Here is a 26,020-nt window from a genome sequence, read left to right as displayed (position 1 = left end):
GATATTTGAACTTGGGGACGCGTGCTTTGTCCTCATATTGCTTTTTTTACTACCAGTAAAAAGTAAAATGTTTTATTAAATTTTGCTAATAATATTTAATACTTTTAGTTGACAAAAAATTTTATGTTGTCATTCGCATGAAATGTTTAGAATTTTCATTATAGTATTTTGTTAAGTGTTTTCTAAAAGGAAAAAGAAAAGATAGAAACGCTTTTGAAATTTTATTAAAAAAAATGGCTACCTATTCACCGTGTTTCAATAATAGTTTTGAAATGTTTATATTGTAATAATGTAAAACAATCACAAAACAAAGGTAATAGTAAGATATGTATTTAGTCTTAGCTTAATGAATAATTAGTAGAAATTTGTTTGATGTCAAAATGAGAAATTTGCCATTATTTTATTTTTAGTGCATTGAAGTATATCAGTATAGTGTCCAATTGAAAAAGTGTTTGCATGAGTGCATTTTCAAAACATAGCTGACCACGGGAAAAGCAATGCACTGCCAAACTTAATAAGCATTCTCAGTTCGATATGCACCAGCGCTCCAAGAAGTCCTACTTTTACCCAATACCGAAGCGACCCTAAATTACTCACTCATTAAAACTCGCGACAATTTGTTTTGTGTTGCTCATGCACGGCCCTTCGTCTTCACTCTTTTCCCTATTTTTCTTTCTTTCTCCCTACATTTTTCCCTTTAATATTTTTTCCCCATTCTTTTTCCAAGAGCGACGGCATTTTGTTTTTAATAGCAATGCTCCGAGGCTCTTGCTTGCTTTGCTCCGAAAAACTTTGCGTATCTAAATCAGTAATTCTCCTTTCCAAATTATGGGTCGTAATATTTTTGAAGGGTTGGTAGCGTGTTCCTTCCTCACTACTAAATTATGATCACGCTAAATAAAGGATAAACATTGTGTTTCGTGTTAGACTTTAAAAACTTTTTTTGTTAACTTTGCTCGCTGGATGTTCATTTTTTTTCTTCTTCTTCTTTTTTAAATAGCAGCTGTAATCATCTTTATATTCCTCTTCTTGCTGTAAAAAGTTATTAAAAAAGAATATGAAAGCATCGACATCTTTGTCAGTGAGCCATAGCTAATGCATCGTGTGAAGGGGTTTTAACCGTTGATAATCTCATTTATAACCATAATTGGCTTTGAAGATATTTACGGATTTTAAACAGAGTTAGTAGCTGCATTTATGAAGTAGTTGATAGCCGATAAAAAAGAGTTGTCGTTTCAAATGAATGTATTTCTTAGAATAATGTTTTGAATTTATTTATTAAGCAGAGTTAGTAGCTGGATTAGCAGTTGCTTACATAATTTTACACAGAGTTAATGTATTTAGGAAGAAAAAAACTAAGAGCTATTGGTTTGAATGAATGTATTTCTTAGAATAATGTTTTCAATTTATTTCTTAAAAATAGTTGCTGGATTAGCAACTGCTAGCATAACTTCAAAGTTATGTCGCTGCATGTCTGGAACAGTCAAGAGTTGTTGATTTGTATGAACATATTTCTTAGAATAATGTTTTGAATAGATTTATTATGCAGAGTGAGTTCCTGGATTAACAGTTGCTTATGTATTTCATAAGGAGTTGCTGAATGTGTTAAAAAATCAAGAGTTAATGGTTTAAATGAATAGATATTTTTGAAATGTTTTGAATTTATTTGGTAAATATAGTTACTGGATTAGCAACTGCTTACATAATTTTTATGTTGCTGCATTTATGAAATGGTCTAGACTTACCGATTCTAAGGAATGTATTAGGAATGTTTTGAATTTATTTGATAAACATAGTGTTGCTGGGTCTATAGGTAATTTGTTACTCTAAATACGAATCATTTGATGCAAATTTTCAAATTTATTCAAAATTTCTAGTACAATTTATTCCATGACTATTTTCAAAAAATTGCATTTTAGATACGTTGAAAAAGAGAATGTTCCAATTACTTTAATAGCCTAAATGAGTTCTGCTTTGTTTATTTTTTCATAGGATTTAGGATTTTTCAGAAATTCTTGCACGAAGTGTTAGGAGCAGTTGTTAAATAATTATTTTTACTCACTGCAAATAGTTTCTATTATCATTAAAAGCTTGCTTTCGTGATGTAAGTAAAACTAGCTTAAGAGTAATGTTTTCAATTTTTTACAGCTTTTTATCTAATTGAGATTGAGCTAAAAAATTAATAAAAGCTTTGGGATTTTTTAGTTTCGTTTTTTTTTAATCTTTGAAATTTCATAGATTTTTTTCTTCTTTTTTACTATGATAATTGGTATAAATTTTTTTTTCCGAAATTTTTTTGTTATTTTCCAAAAAAAAAAAATACAGTATTTTGCAAAAATTATAAAAGTTTTTTGCCTAACGCAAAAAGTACTCAAATGTGAATGAATAAATTAAAGAATATTTATGATAAACTGATACTTTAATAACTATAATTTTAAAACAAAAGAACATGTTATTTATTTATTTATTAGTATATCAAATGTACTTTTTTTGATTTCGAAATTTGCAATATTTCGTAAAATAGTAATAATAATAATTAGTAAAAAATAATATTAAGAAAAGTACATGATAAATTAAAAATAAACATAATTTAAATTTTTAGCTAAATAGAAATTATTTTTATCAGCACAATTCTTGATGTATGAATTATCACAGGATATTAATATTTTTGATTATTGTAAATTTGAATTATGAATTTTGACATCGTGAAGATATAATTTTTATGAGAAACTGATATACTTACTAATTTAAAATCAAATTTCAATAAGTAATTCAATGATTTAAAGATAATAAAAAGATTTAAGTTGTTAGCCTATATTTTGAAAATTTAAAAAAAAGAAAATTGAAAAAAGTACTGTTCTTAATAATTATGTAAAGGTAATTTTCTTTAGTTTTATAAACTATATAACAGCACTTCACGCCAAAAGTTTGTTTGCTTACTTAAAATATAGTTTTTTTTCTAATATAAGACTTAAAGTATTACTTTGTTATTTATAATATTTACAAATATCAGATATTTAGTCAATATTTTTGTGTCAAATTCTAACAAAGCATTTGTTTTGTAGTTATAATTCTGAAAACTATTATTTTTGTTCAAGAAAATGAATGTTTTTGTCAAATAATTTACAAGTGTTTTTGTTTAATATTTATAAGAAAACCTCATACATTAAAAAAATTTTTTTACCAAAAATTAAAAAAAATTATATATATTATTTATTTGTGCAGAAATATTATGAATAATATAATTACTGAACAATTTTTAATGGTCTTATCACTAAACAAAGAAAATTATTTATTTAGAAAAAAAAATTATTGCTAGTAGATAACACAAGATTTCATTTGTACTATCAGACCATTAACATAATTTTGGAATTGAAATTTTAAGTTGAAATATATTTTTATCCTTAAAATGGTTTTCTTTTAATTAAATTTATAAATTTTTCTTATAGTGAGTGTGAAAATAAAAGGAGGATTTATTTTCTGAATTAAACTATTAAAATAATATTCAGGATTTAAATACCCAAAAGCGAAAGGAATCATTGCGATTCTATTAAATACACAATTTATTGTACAAAAGAGTCATAAAAAAAATTTATTCGATAAAATATATCAACTTTTTCATTTTTCGTTTACGAATTTCCTCCTGATGTTTTGCACCCAACTTTTGATATGATTTTTTTTAAGAAAAAATATTTAATTTTTAAACGCAGAGAATGTTTTAAAGAAGCAGATACTGAGGCAAATATGTCTTTCAAAGAGTACACATTGTAACGGTTGACAGTTAAAGACTTTTATCAAATAATTTATCCCACTGTATCAAAATGAGTATTTGAGCTCATGTTTACCAGCGTAACAGTTTGACAGAAAGAAGACTACTACCTTTTGAAAAGGATACATATCTAAATATATATATTTTTGATTAAACTTAGTCTGCAAAAACGTTCAATTTCTCTTAAACTGAACAAACACTTTACAATGTACTTCTTACTTTAAACAGAAGGAGTGACAGGGCTGTACGTTTTCTGTACAACGAACGAAAATTCAAACAAATCAAGCCCTGGAGCACATCTCCTCCAAAGTTTATTTTTTTATTCGACATTTGAAGAGCATATGCATTTTGAAGGATAGCTTTTCTTTTTGAATAATCATTAACTACGAGCGATTCGCAAAGATCTTTTTGTGTTCCCGTTTGAGGTCTCATAGTTAGAAATAACTTATTCCACTATGTTTACTGCTGAAAGTTTTATTGGAATTTGATGCAAGTGAAAGGTATTACATTTAATTGCGAATATCTAACATTATTGAAGCTATCATTTATCTATCTGAAACATTATTTTTAGAAGATAACTTTTTTTATTTGATTTTACGTGTTTACAATAAGAAGTCATACTTAATTTGTACGTTACTTCTTCAGATTTTTTATTAGCAATACTATTTTTATGTCAAAGGATCTCATAGCTTGCGATTTTTTAAATTTAATTTTTTCGGAGACTGTAAAAAGATAGTAATAGCCAGAAATTTTTAAGTGTTTTTTCGTCATTTTTGTTTACATTTTATTAAATGACCATAAAAATTTTGAAACAGAAAAATGCTTTAAATATAGGTTTTCTTTTTGAACAATAATTTATTTCGGGGAGATCTCAAAGATCTTTTTGTTCTCAGCTTATTCGCGGTTTAAGTCTAATATCTAGAAATGACTTAATTCATTATGTTTACTGGTGAAAGTTTTATTAGTATTCGACGCAAGGGAAGGAATTGCATTTAAATGAGATTAACATAAGTTATTGAAGCTTTAAGTTTCCTTTCTGAAACTTTATTTTTTAAGAAACCTTTTTTTTTCTTCTTCTTCTTTTTGATTTCAGTGACCACTAAAGCAATAAGAAGTCTTTCCTAATTTTATATGACTTCTTAAGTTATGTGTTAACAAAAAATTCTCGAAGTTATACATAATTTTTATGATAAATACAATTTTTATTTTTAAGAATCTTGTGTGACCACTGAAGCATACAAATAATACTGTTTATGTTTGACACACGTTTACTTCGAATAATAAGTTAATCATATAATTAAAAAACTGCCAAATTTTTTATTATATTCAATAAAATATCATTGTAATTATTTTTTTAAAATTGTTCAGATCGCAAAAGGTATGAATTATCGCAATTTTGTTTATTTTAATAATATTCTCACTGTCTCCTTATGAGAGTATTTATCTATCTAAATAAATTATATTGCTTAATCACATATTATAGACTCTATTATTATATCTAATATTGTACTTGTTATTACATACATTATGCTGAATTTATTTATATTTGGTTGAACTTTCAACAGAATAACATCATTTAATGAACAGAGCCTTTTAATCTTTGCTTAAATATTTTCAAAAGATTTCACTTTACACCTCTTGCTCAATTTATTCTTTTGTGTACAGGGATTATTTTATAACAAATATTATTTTAATTTCTGTTTGCAGCCGAAATATTTGCATTCTGATATTTATATTATTAGTGGCTGGTAAACTGTAATTGTGTTCGCAATTAAATTTGCTGAAACAGAGTTAAGATAAAATTTCTTGACGTTAGTGAAATGTTAATTTGCGAAATATAAGGCTCTGCTCTTTTTAAAATTAGCTTTTGTATCTGGATTTAGTGATTTATCGCTTTTTAAATGTTATCTAAATAACGGGATAACTTATTCAATTTCGATAATTCATCAGTAAATTTTTTTTTCCGTCCGAAATAATCTAGTATCTATAATAAGACAAAATATCTTCTGGAAGNTTTTTTTTTTTTTTTTTTTTTTTTTTTTTTTTTTTTTTTTTTTTTTTTTTTTTTTGTATGCAGATATTCAAGGTGTTTCGTAATCACCGTCTTTAATGTATATTTTTAGAATCCCTGTAAAGAAGAATATAAATGAGCATGCTCAGTAAGAATCTCAAATTTATATGCTAGCGAGGGAAAAGCAAAAATGCTTCATAAAAACCTGGTTAACTTCTTTTTTTTTTTAGCGTTTTTAAAAAGTGCTTAAAGGTGCTTATTTTCGATTTTCGTTTTTAAAAGCCCTTAAAGGTGCTTTTTTCATTGGGTGTTTTTAAAAAGTGCTTAATTTTCTCTTTTTCAAAATGAGATTTTTCCTTCACTATGTTGATTTTCGCTACGAATTATGCAAAAAGACGCAGTTCACATTGTTCTATTCAACGTTTTCACAATTAATTCAACCACAATCTATTTCGGCGTATTGTCTGTCCGTAGTTTATGAAAACTCCATTCGTTTCACACGATTCAAAATTTCCTGATTTTTGACAATTGTCAGAAACAATGCCAATTTTTTTTGTGGGTGCTATTAAATAAAAAGAAAATATGGCTAAATAAATAAGAAAAATTATTTTTTAAAAATTTTATTGTTAAAATTACTTAATGTTTTTTTATTATGTCATCTAACTTTTTTTGGGTATAATATAATAAAACGTTGGTACTATTTAAATTAATTTCTTTAATCTCAATTAGAAACTATCTGTTAATGTTCTATTGTTAGAAAATTGCCTACGATTTCTACATTTGTCTTTTTTTCAATATAATTTTCTTTTCTTCGTCTTTCTATTTTTCAACGTTCCCGGCTTAAATTAAACTTAAAATGCAAATTGAATTAAAATATTAAAAATTTAATTTTATTAATTAAAATATATTTTATTAAATATTTAAAAATAGCTATAGTCAGTTTATAAAATATTTGTGTAATAGCAAAATTCGAAAGATAAAATTTCATAGATTATTTTTAAAACTTTATGTAACAAAGTTTTAACTATTACTTAAAAAAAGGTTGAAACAAAACAGTCCACTTTGAAAGAGGATTGATCTTAAGTTTAAAACTTTGCGGACAATATTTTATGAAGTTTAATAATTTTTTATGTTAGTAAAAAATTTAAAAAAATTTTTTATTCGCAAACCATTATTATTAACTAAAATTTTTGCAGGAAAAAATAAGTTTAAATTGTTTATAAAAACGATTTTCGAATTTGAGAAAAATCTGTTCTTAGAAAGGAAGCAAAACAACTTTTTCTATCCTTATAAGAAATTCGTACTTTTTCTCTCTTTCTTTTCTTTTTATCAACGAAATATTATTTTATTAAATAATGTTTAAGAATGGATTTCGAAAATCTTAAAATTCTTTATAATTAGTTAAAATTAAATAACCAATATAAATCCTTTTGTTAAACAAAAGTGTTAGTGATTTCCTATTGCAAATAGATTAAATAATTAATGAACTATATTTTTTTTCTACTGAATTAAAAGTATTTGAAAAAAAAGTTTTTTTAATATTTGTTTTGGTTGCCATGTAATTAGATATTTCCCTTCGTCATCTTCCAATAAAAATATGAAATAACTCTTATTACACCCATGAGATTCCATAAGTGTTCATCTTTTTATAAGAAATCATCTTTTTCAAACCCCTCTGAATAACAATATTTATTATTTTAACTTGTTTGTTTTGATTCAAAGTTTTTTTCACTTAATCATTTTATTTGTCACCTTTTTTTTCTGCATTATTTATTTTTTAATAGCTAATTTATTCATTTGTTTCCATCATCCTATTCATAATTTTATCATCCTATTCATATTATTATCATCCTATTCATAATTTTATCATTCTATTCATATTATTATCATCCTATTCATAATTTTATCATCCTATTCATATTATTATCATCCTATTCATAATTTTCTACAGTTAACCAAAAATTCATATATTTTTTAAATAAAAAAGACAGCAATATAATCCATGTTTCAAAAACTTCCCTTTATTTATTCTGTTTAAATTTGCATTAGAAAAAACTCGTACATTCTGTTCGGTATTATATAAATCTGCAGGCATTTAACGAAGGGGACCTCAAAAACAATTTAAAATTTTATTTAACCAGTTGACCTAAAACGTAATTTTTTGGTAAAAATATTTTTTAAATAAAAAAGACAGCAATGTAATCCATAATTATATTTCAAAAACTTCCCTTTATTTATTCTGTTTAAATTTGCATTAGAAGAAACTCGTATATTCTGTTCGGTATAATATAAATCTGCAGGCATTTAACGACTTCATTCTTATGTTTCTTGCACATTATTCAAAAGAAGAATCGTGAAACCATATAAATTTGTGCAATGGTAAATTATTCATAACACGTATCGACAGTGTTAATCATTTAGTCCAACTCCTCAAATCATTGCATGTTTCTCACGTAGCTCTGTGGACGATCATAACGAATGAATAAAAAGAATTACTGATGGACTTGGACAACTTAATATGAAGTTATCATGAGTAAAACACATGCATTTTTAATGTAAGATTCGTGAGCTTTTTACCTCTGAAAATTTAGAAGCAATTCCTATTTTATAATACTCATTTTATTTTAAAACTTTTCTTAATCCTACATGTTTCTTTAAATTATCAGGAAATGACTTGTTTCGTATTATTCATGTCATGTGTTCTTATTCTTTATCTGATCCTTTCTTTTTATTGTTCGTCCTCGATATTGTTGTCCAAAAATTAAATTTATGATGTACTGAGTCTACTTTCAAACCCTATTTGGATAATTAAAACTCATATCTAAGACAAATGCTAGACATTCATACAAAAGAAGGTAAGAGGCAATGTGTTTCCTGAATAATGAATTATCTCATATAAATTTACGTGATTAATAAAATTATTTTTTTCTTACATTGATGTACTCATTAAAGATAAGAATTTGTGTTTTGAACTTTCCGTCGTGCGTTTAGCATATGGTGGTAAAAAAAACATAGTGGTATTAAAAGGCATACATAAACTGGATTTAAAAGTAATGTTTATTATATTTTGAACACCTTATCAGTACATAAAGTAGCACCAATGGAAAATACATGAGCATTTATTAATTTTAAAGGGTTGTTCTCTATATAATATATAGGAAGTTAAATATAGGGAGTTACTGAGAGTACAATAATATTTTTTTTAATAAAAAAAGAGCTCCTAAGTGCTATTAATATTTAAAAAATATTGAAAAATGTAACTAAAATACATTTTTGTAATATATGATAAAAATTATTGATATTTAATGGGAAGAGTTAAATAAGCTTTAAGTTTATTTATTTACTATTATTATTACTTTTGTTTAAATTAAATACATCTAAATGAATTGCCAACATTTTAAAGAACAGAGCATGCAACAATTAAAATGCATTATTACCTCAGTTAAGTCAGTACCAAGTAATAAACAATTAGCGAAATTTAATATTTAATAAATTACCATTATTTTTAACCATTAACCGACACGTAAGAAAGGGACTCATCAGCAAGCTATAATTATTTGATAATTATACTATTAAAGTCATTTTTAATAATTGTTAAAAAGAACATGTTTTTTCAAGTTCTATGCTTATTTTTGTACATTTTGGTTACTGTCTTTATTCAAGCGTTTCGTATGATACCATTTCTAAATTAATCTGCGTTATTTTTTTAAGTCCAGGATTGAAATAGCTCAATACTAAATTTAAGAGATTATTCTCAAATTTAACACTTTATTCTGACATTTTAAGATAAATTTTATTACCATTACCATTAACATACCATTATCATTACCATTTTGTTGCCTTTAACATACAGATGGAGTCTATTTAGTTCTATACTTTAATTGTGTACCTTATAACGTGTTATCGTAAATTTTTTTTCAAAGTAATATTAAATACAGATAAATTTTCTTGCCATGTTGGATTATCTAAATCTGTTTTCTTCATTTGTAGAAGATCATACTGAACAAAAAAGGAATTTGAGATGTTATCTTAGTGATAGCCGTGAACCCGAGTTGGGACTCCAGATGTTTTTTTTACCCCTCCTTGAAAGTTCCAAAGCGTAGGAGTCTGTTGTATGAAACCATGTGAGAGGGGGCCCATAAAAGGGGTAAAAGGAGATTCCCTAGAGGAATGAAATTGACAAATGGTATTACCAGTGGTACATTCAACTCTTAAGATCTAACGGAAGGAACTACGGGTCGTGGAATCAAAGAGTTAACGTAAGAAAAACTCGTACAGAAAGGGGAGACCTACTCTCTAGTTTGGGATTTCCGTTCCTTGAAATTTAAGCCTCATTATATTCCTGTACCACAGATTCAGCTCAGACAGGCTTCTTCTCTCGGATATATTTTCTATGGTGATGCCATTTTAATTAGGATAAAACAATCTTTGACATGCATTTGCAGTCACTTTACACCCCAATTTTGGATTAGATATAGACTTTCTTTTTTTACAAAAAAATCTTTGCTAGGCTTTTCATTCTTTCAATATATATAAATAAAGAATTAGGCGTCTAATTAAGTTTTCAATATTAAATTCGAGCTCGCTTATGTCTCGGTAGAAGCACATTTTTAGTCTATAAAAGTAATTAGATATTACATTTTGATAAAAGAAAACTATTTTACAGAAATGAAAAAAAAGTTATACATACAAATACATAGATTGCTCTAATTATAGGCTTTCCGTTTCTAAAAATTCAAATATCATTATATCCTACACGAAAGATTGCTCTTGCATCTTGCTGCCGTCTGTATAAATCTTAGTACCCTCTGTTTTTTCTTGGGGGACATATGACCACGAGATTAAATTTTTTTTTCCTGGTGGGTGTGTCCATAATCTATTATTTATATTATATTATCATATTATTTATTTATATTGTTTACTTTATATAGTATAATATATTACTTTGTTTGCGAGTTTTTATGTAATAAGAATGTTTGAGCCGTGATGGCTCAGGTGATCCAATGTGGTAAATCTGGTTCGAATTTCAGTGATGGCTGCTCGATATGAATTCTGCATCCGGTTTGCACCGATCACAGGGCGGACTTAAAATACCTTCAGTGGTTGACGGATCATGGGTTAGAGTCCCCTTGCCATCAGGCTAATCGTGGGAGGTTCTCGTGGTCTTCCTCTCCATGTAATGCAAATTCGGGTTAGTTTCAACAAAAGAAATTTCTCCCAATACCTGATCCAGGAATCTCCTTGTCTTCTGGATTGGGTTAAAAATTACAATGCTACCGAATTAAACATTAGTAGTCGTAAACCCAAGAATTTAATCGGCTGTTCAACGACGGTTATAAAATAAAATTAAATTGCCCTATTAATTAGATTGCTCTGCTTTGGCCTTAATGTCGATTAAGTGGACTTCACATAATACTTGTAAGCCTAATGTGGGGACTGACTTTTAACACTTTGAAATGATTATCAACGACTGCTTTTTTGACCATTTTCATTCTATTCAAGAAACAAACCTCGTCATCATAAAGTATAATTCGTTTTGAGTCCAGGTAGCTGTCTTAGCATATTTCAATCTTGACTGAAGTTTAATGACTTTCTTTCGGACATACTCCAAATGCGGAATCCAATTCAGGTTTGGGTCGAGAATAAAACACAGATCGGTTAGTTGATTCATATTTTTACTAACCGATTCATATTTTACGAACCGAGTTTATCTGGTTGAAATGGAATGGAAGGTAGACGATTCATTTTGATTTCAGCTTTGCCTCATTTTATTTCTTTATTTATTTTCATGAGAAGAATATCTGTCTTGTTTTTGGTAAGATTCATTTCAAGCACTTCTTTGGGGATCAATAATTAGCTTTGCAATTATTAGCTGAATAAAATCAAAGTACTTGCCCTGTGAAGTACTTACCTGGAAGCAATATTAAGGAGAAGTTTTAAGAAATAATGTAACATTTGAAAATAGTGTGACTTTATAATGTGACTGCAAAGTACGCCCTTACATTGCTCAAAGCTCTGCAATTAAATAAATTATATCATTTATGTACTTTATTAATATTAAATAAGCACTTCTTATAAAACACACATATAATATTTTTGATGCTTATTACAAATGAATAATAATACGTAATTAAGTGTATGAAATGAATATGAAAAAAAAAATATGCTTAATTTTATTTGTTCTATATAAAATGTAATTCTATTCAGCTCACACATTCTCTATTATTAAATATTTAGAATACAATACTAGAAACTGCTCTTTTTTTAACACGAATCTGGCTCTGCGTATTCTAAACATACTTTCACTGTCATATTTGTGTTGATTTTGAAGAATATACAATATTACACTTTTATCTAAACATATTTTTTTTTTTCAAATGGTGGGAAAAATTTTCTACAAGTGTGGAAAAAAAAACGTGAAATAACTCCAATCCTCTGTAGATAATTCGGAAAGGATTTGTAGCTTGTTACCCGTCACCCAAATGCTTCTGTGGTAACATAACACTCTCACAAAGTCGCCAAAGCACAAAAATTTCGAATTGAAAAACACGTTCTTTTCTAAAACAAAAGGGGAAAAAAAATTCACACACACACATACAAAATAAACCCACTTATTCGAAGCGAGTTTAAAATAATTCGATTGTTAAATTCCGATTCTCTTCCTTTCGGGTTGTTAAAGCTATAAAAAACCATGTGACATTGTCGTCCCCTCTTCACCCCTAGAGACAATAAATTCCCCAAATAATTCCGCCAAAACATCGCATTAAAAAAGAAAGGGAAGCAAAGAAAGAAAAAAAAAAGATTCTTTGCAATCTTGACACCTCCTTAAAGGCGAGAGTAAAAACAGAAGGTTTGGGAGACCAAATAAGAAAAAAAAAAAAAGTGACAACTAGCTCAAAAAGGTTCTTTAGCAACGAGAGCTCGTTTTTCCGAGATTTCAATTTAACAAGCAGTGGCAGCATCACGTCTATTTACTAGGGAGGTTTTTGTTACCATAGCTACTGCCTTCTTACTGATTGCCTCTCCCCATCATCTATCACAGTTTGATACTAGGGAGACTTGTTATTTTGGCCGATGCAGGATTAAACATGCCCAACGGTTGGCCGCTTAAAAGCCTGACGCTTTTCACATCTTCTGATGTAGGCACGTCTCGCAGGGACCCGGCCATGAAAAGGCCCGCTTTTTTACAGATCCATTGCAATTCTTTTAAGCGCAAATCTCCTTACCTTTAAGTGAGAAAGTTGCGCAATTCCTTTGCATCTCCTCTGATTTCGTGCGTATTGTTGAGACAAAAAATTTTGTTTATATTTTACCACTCCTTTAAGTTTCGTATTTACCTGTTTTATCATAATTCCTAATAGGATAATATTTTTACTTGGATAAGATTCGTATACTAATCTTATTTCTATATGAAGCAATAAATAAAAGGGTTGAAGGCTTCAGAAAATATAATATCAGGTCCTTGCCGCCACGGCACCTGAAAATTCATAACCACGGCCTAATAATTTTAAAATATTTATTAAAAAATATAAGAAAAATATTCGGGAAAAATCTGTTCTTTTTTCTTTCCTAAATAATTTTCTGTGTATTTTAATATTATACTGGCATGTATTAAGATTTTAGCTTGCAAAATTGTTAGTGCATAAAAAACGTACTTTAACGTAAACGTACTGGCTTTTGGCCAGTTATTTTTAGATAATATAAAATTTTAAATAACTGTCTTTATTTAATTTTATGAAATCAAAAAGCTGTTATGGTTACTCTCCATAACATGTTGGCTCTTAAAAATTGGTTTTGTTTGAGCGTAAGTAGGATTTAACAGTATGTAAAATTTTTAATAAAAATTATTAAAAATTTAATAAAATACAATTGTGTAGAAATTGAGTTCATAATTTTAAAAATTTTATTAATAAGAAGTTGCTTTATGTTTTTTAAATGATAAACCTCTTTGGATGTAATCATAATCATTTTTATATATTGTATGAGTTTTGCAGCTGACAAAAATTCACACATGAAAATAATTCACCCATTCGTTTAGGAAATTGAATACAAATACGTTATTTCTCTGAATAAATATTTATTTTACAGATTCAGACTTTTGTTTAAAAAAATTAATTTTTGACGTCACCTTGAAAATGTGGACTTTTGTAGTTTTAGTGCACTGAGAAACAAATCTTGTGAAAACTACCAGAATGTGGCAAAATTAACTATGTTTCTGGCTCTTTGGGAACACCGAAAAGTTCTGTACTTTTTACCGAAGTGCTTTGGTAATGATTTTGGAAAAATAAACTATAAAATATGGTTTTTTTTAATCTGTATTAAAATTTGATAAATGTGGGAAAATTTGATAATTTTATCATGATACCTTGGAGCATAGCATAAAAACCATTCATTCGATTAAAATATCATTGCCGTTTTGTATTTTTACTAAATGTGTTGTAATAAGGTCTGTGATTTTTAAAACCAAAACTTCTGGTAAACCGTTACCAATTGAACGAAATCGTTACAATATGAATCGTTTTTGAGTTTACATTTACGTTTTTTCACAAATTTTTTTTTAACCAATACCGCTAGTGAAAGAATTTTTACAAAATTATAAAACTCCTTTACCGAAGATATATTTATGCAAAATTTTTTTTTAATATTCTTTATTTTTATTATTATTTAGTTTAATGATGCACAAACAATTTTGAATCGTTGATAAATATTTTTTTTATTTTTTACGTTCAACTAAATTTGAAAATCGAAAATCCAAAATCTTAAATAAAATTATTTAACAGCTTCTAAAATATGACAATAGAAAAATAGCTTTATTTTAATTGTGAATTCTCGAGATGTATTCAACCGATTCGATTAGCAGATCTAAGTGTTAAAAATAGTTTTTTCCTTTACTGTAATAAGTGATTAATTAGTTTCTTATAATGATCTAGTTTATTAACTTGAAACTGCTTTCAGTGTTTCAGAAAGAATCCTGTTTAATTCATAGAATTTTTTAATTAGTAAAACCTCCATAGTTGGCTTTTGTTAGTAAGTTTATCGTTTTATTTGTTACTAACGAATAAATATTTGAAAGTAACATTCTTAGTTTGACTATGTCGATGATTAAGAAAATAGGTAAACAAATAATTAAATAAAAAAAATGGCTACAGAATCAAAAATTTTAAAATTTAATAAAAATCGGCACAGCTTTGATGGAACTTTGAACTGATTTTGCTCTAATCTGACTTTGAGAATGTTCTGAACTTTCCCTAGATAATAACCCACTGCTTACGAAATATATGATAGTTTGGGGCTGAGTTATTTATTTTGTGGAATGAAATACAGAGTATATCTGTTTTATCTTGAATCAAAACTTCTTAATCTAGTATTTATCCCATCATTTAACTATACTTTTGAATATCTGATGATTAAATAATCTAGCAAGGACCATTTTTTACCGGCGCAAAGGTATAGCTTGAAACGTGACAAATTTGAGTTACATTTCATGATTAATTAGATTTTTTTTTTAGCTTGTGCAAGTCGAAACATGTATCGAAAGGGCAATTTTCCATTTGTAGACTCTCCCTGCTATAGAGATATAGCATAACCTACAAGTGGGAAAAACAGCTCGTCACGAACAAAACTGGTGGATCCATTGGAGAATACTTTCTAGATAGCACGTGCTGGTTTTAAAGAAAAAAAATCTCAGAAAGAGATAGCCAATCCCAAAAAAGGGGGGAAAATGCTTCTTTGAACACAATTCAGTTGGTGTATGCGTCGATCCCCTCATGAGGCGCATTACAATAATCTCAACACATTCTTTTACTCAAATTTGCAGCCTTTGAATTTTAAAACCAAAGTTCTGCCCTCCCCAAGCACTCTAAGATTCTTTCTGTTTTCCAGGATTACCCTTTTTACTCCTTTAACAAGGGAATTTTTCTGCATGGTGTTAGGCCTCTTTTGTGCCTCCTAAATCTTAGCCTGTTGTTCAGCTTTACTTACTCGAAAGCGAATATATAATGACATTTTTATCTCTGAAGTTCGCCCGAAATGTTGCCCAGATGCCTTAAGTGTTTCACGGTATTCTTGAAAGGTTGACACTGACCAACCAACCTTCTAAAGACACAGACTAAGTCTAGACCCTTCAATGCTAGTTTTAAGAACTTAAGAGTGATGTAATACTTTTTTAAAAAACTCGTTGTACTTTTTTTTAGCTGATTTTATGTTCCGATTTATTAGTTCGGTTATATATTTTCACCTAATAGAAAAATCAACTTCTTAGTAAAATTGTATGTTATTTAACAATATGTGTTCTGCTTTTGAATATATATATATACTGTTATTTAATTTAAATTTACAAACTGATTTTCAAATAGATACTAACTCACTTAAAAAGCGCACTACTTACAAAAGATCCCATAAACCAATATATTAGTTTACTATTATATTTTTTATGTAATAAGAGAAGCAACTATTAAGTCAACTTTGACAATACGTATAATTTTGCATAATGATCTATTTTTTTAAAAAAATACTGATTATTTCTTAATTTCTTTATAAAGACTAATTTTCCGAAAAGACATTTAATAATCACATTATTTTAAGTGGTCAGATAAACCGATTTATTAGTTTGCTAATATATTGTTATCTAATAAGAGAACTATCTTTTTAGCAAAGCTTAAAAATCTGACATGTTGCACTATGAAATATATTATTTTTAAATACAAAATTTCGTTCAGTTTTGGTTGAAAGTTATTGTCCCAGATACTGAATGCCCTTGTGATTTATGATGTATTACAACCAATGAATTATTTTTTTTTTCATGATTCAGAAATTATTGTTGCAATTTGAGGTAACTGGATTTCTGGAATAAGAAAGAACGTTTATTCTGCCAAGACTGTATTTAAATTATATTCAAATACTGTTAAGATTTATTCTTTTATAGTTTTTTGTTATACCTATTAAGTTAATGTGTTTTTAAATGATAATTTTGCGTAATATTTTCATTAAATGATTTCGTTAAAATTAATAAGAAAATGCTCCTTTTGGTTGAAAAAAAAAGTTGGTGCTTAAAAATGATATCTACATTGTTAAAATATCTTTTTAATGAATGTAATTCAGTTCTTGAATCGAAATGTAAAGATATTCTTATGCATAAATTTGCAGCAATCCTTACATATTTTTAAATTGTTACATATTTTCGTTCACACAATGCAGCAAAATATTGTAAACTATTTTTTTTTTATATTCTTTCTTTTATATTCTTATTTAAATTTTTACTTGCCTAAGTTCATTAGTGTATTTATAGTATCAAAAAAAGCCCTGATTTGAATTGCAGAAACAAAAATAAATAAATAAATAAATGCGTAAATGAGTTATATTTTTATTTAAGTTTCTTAATTTATTATGCATAGCTTTAAAAAAAAGATACTTAAAACTACGCTTTGAAGTGAAAAAAAAAAAAAAAAAAAAAAAAAAAAAAAAAAAAAAAAAAAAAAAAAACATCAGTTGACAAGGCGACAAATTACAATAACAGGTCAGATAATAGAATCAAGAATAGAACCAAGTGAAGTTGCACTAGTTCCATTGAGGAGTGGTTCCCCACCCCCAAATTTCCTGCTTTGAAACCCTAAATGATCAACCATCTTCCGGCGAAACCTCGATCTGACAAAGAAAGTTTATAAAAACAATTGTGAACGCATTAAAGAATAAAAGACATGTGTATTATCACATAGTCAGCCGACGGTAATAAAATAAAAATGAAAAATAAGGGGATAGGAGCCGTGGGGGGATAGTTCTGCACCCGGCTCGCACCGATTTCAGTGCTGACGTAAAATATCCTCAGTGGTAGACGGGTCATGGGTTAGAGTCCCCATACCCTCGGGCTAAAATCATGAGTGGTTTTCGTGGTTTTCCTCTCCAGGTGACGTAAATGCGGGTTAGCTCCATCAAAAAATCCTCCACGAAGGCAAAATTTCTCCCAATACTTAATCCAGGAGTTCCCTTGTCTTCTGGATTAGGTTCAAAATTTCAAGGATATGGTGTTGAACATTGGTAGTCGTAAATTTAAATTGGGTCAGCTGTTCAACTACGGTTATAAAGATAAATAAATAAAAAATAAGGGTAAATAAATTTTTTCATTAATATTCTGAAATTAGGCATGTGTTGAATTCGCACTCCTAGATCTGTATCTAGTTTAGTTTTGAAATTTGTTTTAGTGTATATACAATATGCATAAACTGGGGATGAAGAAAATAAGCCTAATTATGGTTTTCCTTGAAATGAAAGACATATGTTACAAATGTTGAAGGAACATGTAGCACATTTAGCTTATTTAAAAAGCGTTGGGAAAAAATCTGCAATTTTCCAGAAATGCAAGTCTTTGGGATATTACTATTTCTTTTCCATATACATTTTACTTTGTAATTTCATAAAGACTAGCGAAATATTAAATAAAAGATGGATTATTTTTTAATCTGATTTAGATATAAAAACAGGTTTAAAAAATCGTTATTGGGAGGTGAGAAAATTTCATTTCTTGGAACTCCTTTCCCTTTCACTACACCCTAGAGTTCCGCGGAACACCATTTGGGTACTTCTGCTATAGAGAATACCGCACTTGTGGTTCCATCCACCTAAATTCTTTAGTGTATTCCTAAGTCACAAAATGAAAAAAATTGTTTAAAAAAAATTTTTTTTTGATCTTAAAAGGAATTAGTAAACGGAAATAACTAACTAATGACATTTATTAGAAGGGTAATTTTCTATCTTTCAATTGCATTAATCGTGTGCTCTAAGGAAACAATAAAAAATATTAAGGAAGCTATTTGACGTAGTAGTACTAAATTAAATTTAGAACATCATCATACGAAACTAAACAATTCTATAACTAGATTTTCACAAAAATCTATTATAGCTATTCTTATGGAAAGGATTGTATTAATTAGTTAAATAGTTAACAGTAATTTAATTATGTACTTATTTTAGTTTTAGCTTGTTTTTTATTGATAAATCCTTATTTTTATCTTAATATTTTTTTGATAAATACATACAATGTATACTTCTTTCGGAAGTAAATATATTAAAAATAATTTATGTTTAAAAAACCTCACGTGAATTTAGTACGTCATAGCCTTTACAGTAATAATAAGAAAGTATTAAAATTCTGAAGATTTATCGCAGCTGAAGTAATCAGTTCTTTACTTTTTTTATTTTTCATCTTGCACGAAACACTTCTCGTATCGTGACTGAACGAATATATCCCTTATTCAACAGAATAAAGAATCTTAAAGATTCGCGAAAATACTACAATGTGTAACTCAAATAAATACTTGATTAAAAAAATACTTAAGTGTTGTGAAAAGAGACTACTATCCAACTTCAAGCATACTTCTCCAATTTGTACTTCAGACATAGCTCTTAGAGTCTTTCGTGTCTGGAAAAAAAAAACACGGATTAATTAGGAATATCTTTTTTACGTTATTAATTAGTTTACATCAGTTAGAGAAGCACCCGCTACCTTTGCGTTCAACTACTTTTTTTATTTTGCTCTTGTACACTTTTCCTAGCTTCATCCATGACATTTAGTTAGATTCCGAGTTTTGAACCTTTCCAAACTGATAATTCGTTTGAGCTACACTTAGAAAAAGAATTTAGTGGATCATGGCTAGCAGAAACTTATTTTAGGGTGCTAATGAGATGTCTTGCATTTGGTCCTTTGTTTACAAGTGTATTTAATTGAGATTAAAAATTTGATTGGAAAGAGGGAGTTTACGGTTGAAAGACTTTTCACTAATAAAAATAATTTCGAGGCTTATTTATTCCTGTTAATCATATTATTTATGGACGCAAAACTATACTTTTAAATTTTTTGTGTACATAATGTAGCTTTTATGGATTTTTATTTTTAAATGTATCATAAAATTAAGGCTTTTTCTAACTGGAAATTATAAATAGCAAGTTTTGTTATCAGTAAGCAGTTTTAACTGATCAGAGATGGCTAAGGGGATAGATCGTTCGCCTTCCAATGAGGTGAACCGGGTTCGAATCCCAGCAATGACTGGTAGATGCGTATCCGCATCCGAATTGCGCGACCACTTTGCTGACGTGAAATATCCTCAGAGGGAGGTGGATCATGGGTTAGAGTCCTTTTGCCGTCAGGCTAACCATGGGAGGTTCTCGTGATCTTCATCTCCATGTTACGCAAATGTAGGTTAGTTCCATCAAAAAGTCCTCCTCGAAGGCAAATTTCTCTCAATACTTGATCCTGGAGTTCCCTTGTCTTCTGGATTTTGTTCAAAATTACAAGGCTACGGTGTTGAACATTAGTAGTCGTAAACCCTTAAAATTGGATCGGCTGTTCAACGACGGTTACAAAATTTTGTATTTTGCCATTTGAAATTTTCTTTAAAATTATGTAAAAATTAAATACTTTTTCTTCAAATTTTTTCCAACTATTATTAAATGAAGAAATATATGACTATGAAGTATATGAAGAAATAAATGATAATGAAAGACATTTTTTTATTGGTGGGCACTTGGATCTATTTCCCATTGGCCTCAGAAATGCCAGAACTGCTACTCTCTTCTCGTTACCCAGTGAGCACTTATGACAAAGCTACGGCTGTGGAACTGCGTCGCCCACGTCACACAATCACAAACCCGATTATAGGGTGGGCCACATTCGCACAATCAAGCAGAAGAAAGGACATAAAACACAGAGAGAGAGAAAGAAATATCCATGCCTTGAGCTGGATTCGAACCCGCAACCATCGGCTCCGCAGTCAGGCACGCTGACCTCTCGGTGACCTGGTCGGCGTAATTATAACATAGGAAAATGTATTTTAAGGTAAAAAGTACCGGCATCCAGAGTACCAGTAGATTATTAACAAACCAGAGGCGTTTAAAAACTCGCTCTCTTTTTTTGGAAATTTTTTCCTTAATTGTTGTTGGTTGCAATTATAATGCAAAATTTTATTTTTTTAAAAATTTGTTACATGAACTAAAAAAAGAATATGAATAAAAATTTTTCAAAATGCTAAACAGAAGAGCAATATTTTAAAAGCTGCTGGCATAGAAAATTGCGTGCCGGTACTTTTTAACGTAATATGATTTGGAATTTTTTACAGTGAATTCAGGGTTAATTGAGAAAAGAGTTTTCAAACCTAGTATTCTTATTTAACTTGATTGTCAAAGCTATATTCTCTTGTACGTTTTTGATATTCGTCATAAATACTGTTTGTTTCATGTCTGCACCTTAATTTGAGAACGATATATTAAATTTGGTTTGCGAAATTTTGGAATAGAAAACAAATCAACTTCATGCATTTTATCAAGCATAGTAAATGTGGGAGAGTGGATTAACATCATAATGTTAATGCAACATGTTATCATGCTGTTAAGAAATCACAGAAATTGATACAAAATGGTAATTAATATTTTAATCTAAAAATATCGTTGGCACCGAGCCAAAAATACGAATCTGCAATTTTGGTAAATGTCCCAAATTTTGGTAGATTTACCAAAATTGCAGATTTGTGTTTTTACCTTGGTGCCAAAGATATAGGAGGATAATTAGTAATTTTGTCCCTATTTCGGAACCACATGGTAAGAAAGAATTATAATTTTTTTTTTATATAATATATAAAGTTATTTATTAATTTTCTACGAAATNGAAATAATTTAGCAGTACATATATACACTTTTTTATTTACATCACGTAAAAGCTAAGACTTTGAAAGTGCTAGATATATTTTCTTTTCTTTAATTTATCGTGCATTTCAATGATTAGCTAGAGTTAGTGACATTTTTACTTTAAACTGTTCCTCCGTATTGTTTCCAGATAAGTACAGAAATTTCAGCTAGACAAAACAACGATACACAGAGACATCTTATTACCTATATAGAAATCATGATATTATTTACCAAAAACTCTCTCAAAAATGTTTTTTAAGTAATGTTGCTAAAAACGTCCCGTATTAATATATTGATCAATGTCCTTCCAATTTTGAATTTTGTGGAGTAATTTTTATTAGTTCTAAAGTCTTAGATTTTATTCGAATGTTAATGATTAGTGTATTTCTAAAATTATTATTGCAAAAATTTTTTTCTCCGAAAAGCTGAATAATAAAACACTAAAAAATATATATTATCAGATGAAAATTTTGTATACGAGTGCTGATTTGTTTTCCATGAGAAGTTTTGCAATCGTGCAATTTTTTTGAAAAGGTAATTTAGAATAGGGGAATTAAAGCTTCTTGTTTAAACAAAAGTAAAACATTTTTATGGATAGTCCCTTAATTGAAGAAGCGTCGGGGGGTTGGAAAACTCCCCCTCCTTTAAGAAGAATAGGATAGGCCAGAACACGAATATCGCGAGAGTTTCTTCATTATGCACAAGACAGACTAATTAGAAGAGAGGGAAGAGTATTGAAAAAATGTTCACCCTTAGCAACTAGCGATAGAGTACCGCAAAGAGTACTTTTCCAGTTAGTCACGAGTCTGACTGCAAAAATATTCATGAGAAATCGGTACTCACACATTCACTGTCGAATTAGTTTTTTAGTAAACAGCCTACTTCTTGTTTTGTATTTCACAGGCTTGTTTTGACATGTCACTAGATTCAAAACCAGTTTTGGGTTTGAAATAAATTAAATAAAATATGGGAAAAGTTCTTTTATTTGTCGATTTTATGGTAAGTAGTAGAATTGACTTCAGATTTTTAGTGAATGTTAATTAGCTGATTTTTTTAATGACATTTGAATTTTCTTTAATTGATGGCATTTTTAGTTTTTTTTCTTTAATTTTTATCAATTGCGGTAATTAAACAAAATGAGTTTTTAAGATCTGTGTTATTTTCCGTCCTCCCTAATCAATGCAATTAATTTACATATTTAGAAATCTTTTCAATAATGAAGACATAAAAACCAACACTTTAGGATTAGCTAATTAATAACTAAAAGGGAATAAAGCAAACTGTATTCAAACTCTGACGAATCACTATCGAAATCAATATTAGCTAAGATCCTAATCATCCTAAACTAGTTTTTTTTTGTATTTAACATTGGCTTTTTTTTGTACTTAATATTGACTGCACCTAATATTGAACTCAAAAGAAAAAAAAAATTATTATATTTAATTCGATTTTTTTTTATGATGATAGCGTTTGATGAGTGAATCTTTTAAATAGAATTTCTAAAGTATAAGTTTTTGTAATTTCGTTTTTGAAAAGGATTTGAGAGATTGTGTGAGAAAGAAATTAAGTGGCAATCTGAGGCGCAAAAAAAACTAACATAGCCTATTATTTAAGCAGAGCACATTCTTTTTGGTTTGAAATTTTCCCCAAAAACTATAATGCTTTTTATTTCAAGTTACTACTACTTTCTATAAACATTTCAAGAAAGTAAAGTTTGTATAGAATTAAAACTTTTTGAGTATAATTTTTTAAACAAATGCATTTGATTTTATGCAATTTTTGAATTAGTTAATATACGTTAAAAATGATAAAAATCAGAACTGACTGAAATAATAAAGATTTAAATTTAGAGAGCGTCAATGGCTCAATATTTACGGCACTGAACAGTGAGATTAAAGGACTGGGGTTCGGGCCCAGTGACAACTTGAAACCCACCCAGCTGTGGATCGATGAGTACCAGATAGTCTGTGAAGTAAAAGCGGTCTGCACTCAATACTAACCACATTGCCACAATTATTGCCTTTGATTACGCAATTGTGGAGCCATAATAGCCATGACCCCCCTTAATGGGCCCTAGCGGGGATGCTTGACTTTTAATAATTATAAATTAAAAAGCGAAACATTGTATTTGCTAATGAATTTCCCCTGGACCTTGCTCACATATTTCGATCGGACATTTTCTGCTCCTCTAACTGCTGATTCGTTACCATTGAAAACTATGAGAAAAAGCTCCTCGACTATTGCAGCATTTCAAGCTACAATTTGCTATATCTTTACTGATATAAATATTTCTCTATATTTGCTTACAGTATCTATAATTATTGAAAAAAGCGTAATTATACTACCGTATCTCGTAATACTGATATTTGGGTCGATACGGAATTTGTCGAAGTCATAAAATTATATATTTATTAGGATACTTAATTTCTAAGTAAGGGGAAGAATTTTTTTTTTTTCGTCTCGCCGACGTTTTTTTTTTTTTTCCCCTTCTTTTTTTAAATTGAAAACAAAATATTTCACAAGAACTAAAGTCGATTACCGGTTGTAAATTCAACTTTCGATTTATTTGACTATTATAATTATTTTTAATAAACTAATGGTTAGAAAGAAAAAAAAAACATGCTTAAATCTAACTCGTCTCACCAATAATATTTCCTTTTTCAAATATTCACTTAAGATTTTTTTTTTAAAACTTAGTAATGATATAAAATTGATTTAATCGGTAGGTTGAATTTGAATATGTAAATATCTGCATAATATTATGCTACCTTACAACGATTAGTAAAATATAGTAAACATATGTTTTATCATAATCATAAAATTAGATGAAAGAATTATTGTAATTCTATAACAAAGTATTACTGATCTCGTTGCTTTGAAAAAAAAAGTTTTTTTTTTATGTATTTCAATTGCATCCACTAATATTTCCCGAACACAAATATATATTTCAGGGTTCTGTCTAGTCAAATATGTCGTGACAAGTTTAATGAATAAAATGCTAACTTGAGATGGAATAATTGATAGTGTTTAGTAATAAGTCATTTCTATGCATTTTTTATTAGAAACAAAATAACGATATCGATTCATTTTTTATGATAATTCCCTTTTTTCATTTGAGCTTTTTATGAATTAAAAAATGTAATTGTTGATCAAGAGTACACAATCATTCATGTTGATGAAATGCAATAAACTGCATTCCGTAAACCAGCTTTCTTACCAATTAATTGTCTTAACGTTGTACCACAACAGTTGCACCGATAAGTTACGTTGCACCGATAAGTTACATTTTTAGATGATACTCTACTATATATTATACTTATTTTTCTTGGCATTTACTTTGCTTGTGAGTATAGTTAAAACATTAATTATTAGCTATTTAAAATATTTTAATTTTTATTTATCTATTTAAATTTAAAGTCATTGTGACTATAAACGGAGAAACAATTGTAAAATTAGCATATTGTTGGGAAATGAAATTTTTGGTTAATAAAATCAAAATATACGGTATTTAAACCATTTATTTAATAATTTTTTTCTGTTCATGTGGTAGCGATTTACTGAAAATAGTTCCTATTACCACACATTTAGTAAAAAATACAAAAATGAAAAGTAAATTTAACCAAATAAATGGTTTTAATACCTTGCTCTAAAGTATCATAATAAAATTACTAAATTTTACCATGTTTTATCACTTATTATAAAACCATATGCTATTGTTAATTTTACTAAATTCATTTAAAGTGCTTCGAGAAAAATTACCAAGTTTTTTGTTTTTCCCATAGTGCCAAAAACATGATAAATGTTACCATATTCTGGTAACTTTGGCCATACTTTATTCTTGGTGTACTCACAATTATTTGACTAAACAAATTAAAGCGTCTTTGTGATTTATTTTTGAAATATTTTGGTATTTTCTTTTACTGGGTAACCTTGAAATAATTTAGCAGTACAATATGCCGTTAAAAACAATCGAATTGTTTCTGGACTACTCTTTATTATCAAATTAATATTGTTACAAGTTTCAGAAAATATTGTATAGCGAATAAACTTTATGGGACTGTTGATAATTTTAATGGTAGATTCTTCAGTAAGGGTAATAAAACTAGATAGTTTTTTTTAAAGGACTTTTTATCTAATGAATCACATTAGCTTGCAAGGTTGAGATAAGCACCGACGTGTGTAAACCTTACATTTATGCGTTATATAAATTGAAAATAATATTCCTCGTTAAAATCGTTGATGAGTTAATTTCCAGTTTAATATTAATTCTGCATGCGCTTTTCATTCAAAAGTTAGCGATTAATTTCATTTATCTTTGATAAGACAATAATTATTGAAGTTAATGATATAATTCGCATTTCGTTTTCATCTCTTTCTTCCTTTTTCTTTTGTTTACTTTTTTCTTATATATTTGATCATTATTGAAAAAAAGGCATAAACTGTTAAACGAAAAGCAAAATGCAGCTTTATCTTCGATTACAGCAGGACTTGAAAATTATGGCCGAATTATGCCAAAGTCATGCGCAGTAAAAAATTACTGTAAGAAATACGGACATTCAGATTGCCGG

The 26,020-nt window shown here is 28.2% G+C and overlaps 1 protein-coding gene across 4 annotated transcripts in view; it reads left to right on the top strand.

Moving 5' to 3' along the window:
- Nucleotides 1–26,020, top strand: part of LOC107449700 (zinc finger protein rotund) — a 558,914-nt gene that overhangs the window by 167,752 nt on the left and 365,142 nt on the right. The gene's annotated exons all lie outside the window — the stretch shown is intronic.

The sequence above is a fragment of the Parasteatoda tepidariorum genome, chromosome X1 (assembly GCF_043381705.1).
Source record: "Parasteatoda tepidariorum isolate YZ-2023 chromosome X1, CAS_Ptep_4.0, whole genome shotgun sequence".
Lineage (NCBI taxonomy): Eukaryota > Metazoa > Arthropoda > Arachnida > Araneae > Theridiidae > Parasteatoda > Parasteatoda tepidariorum.
Note: the sequence above shows the minus strand (reverse complement) of the source record. Positions and strands in the feature narration are given on the sequence as shown.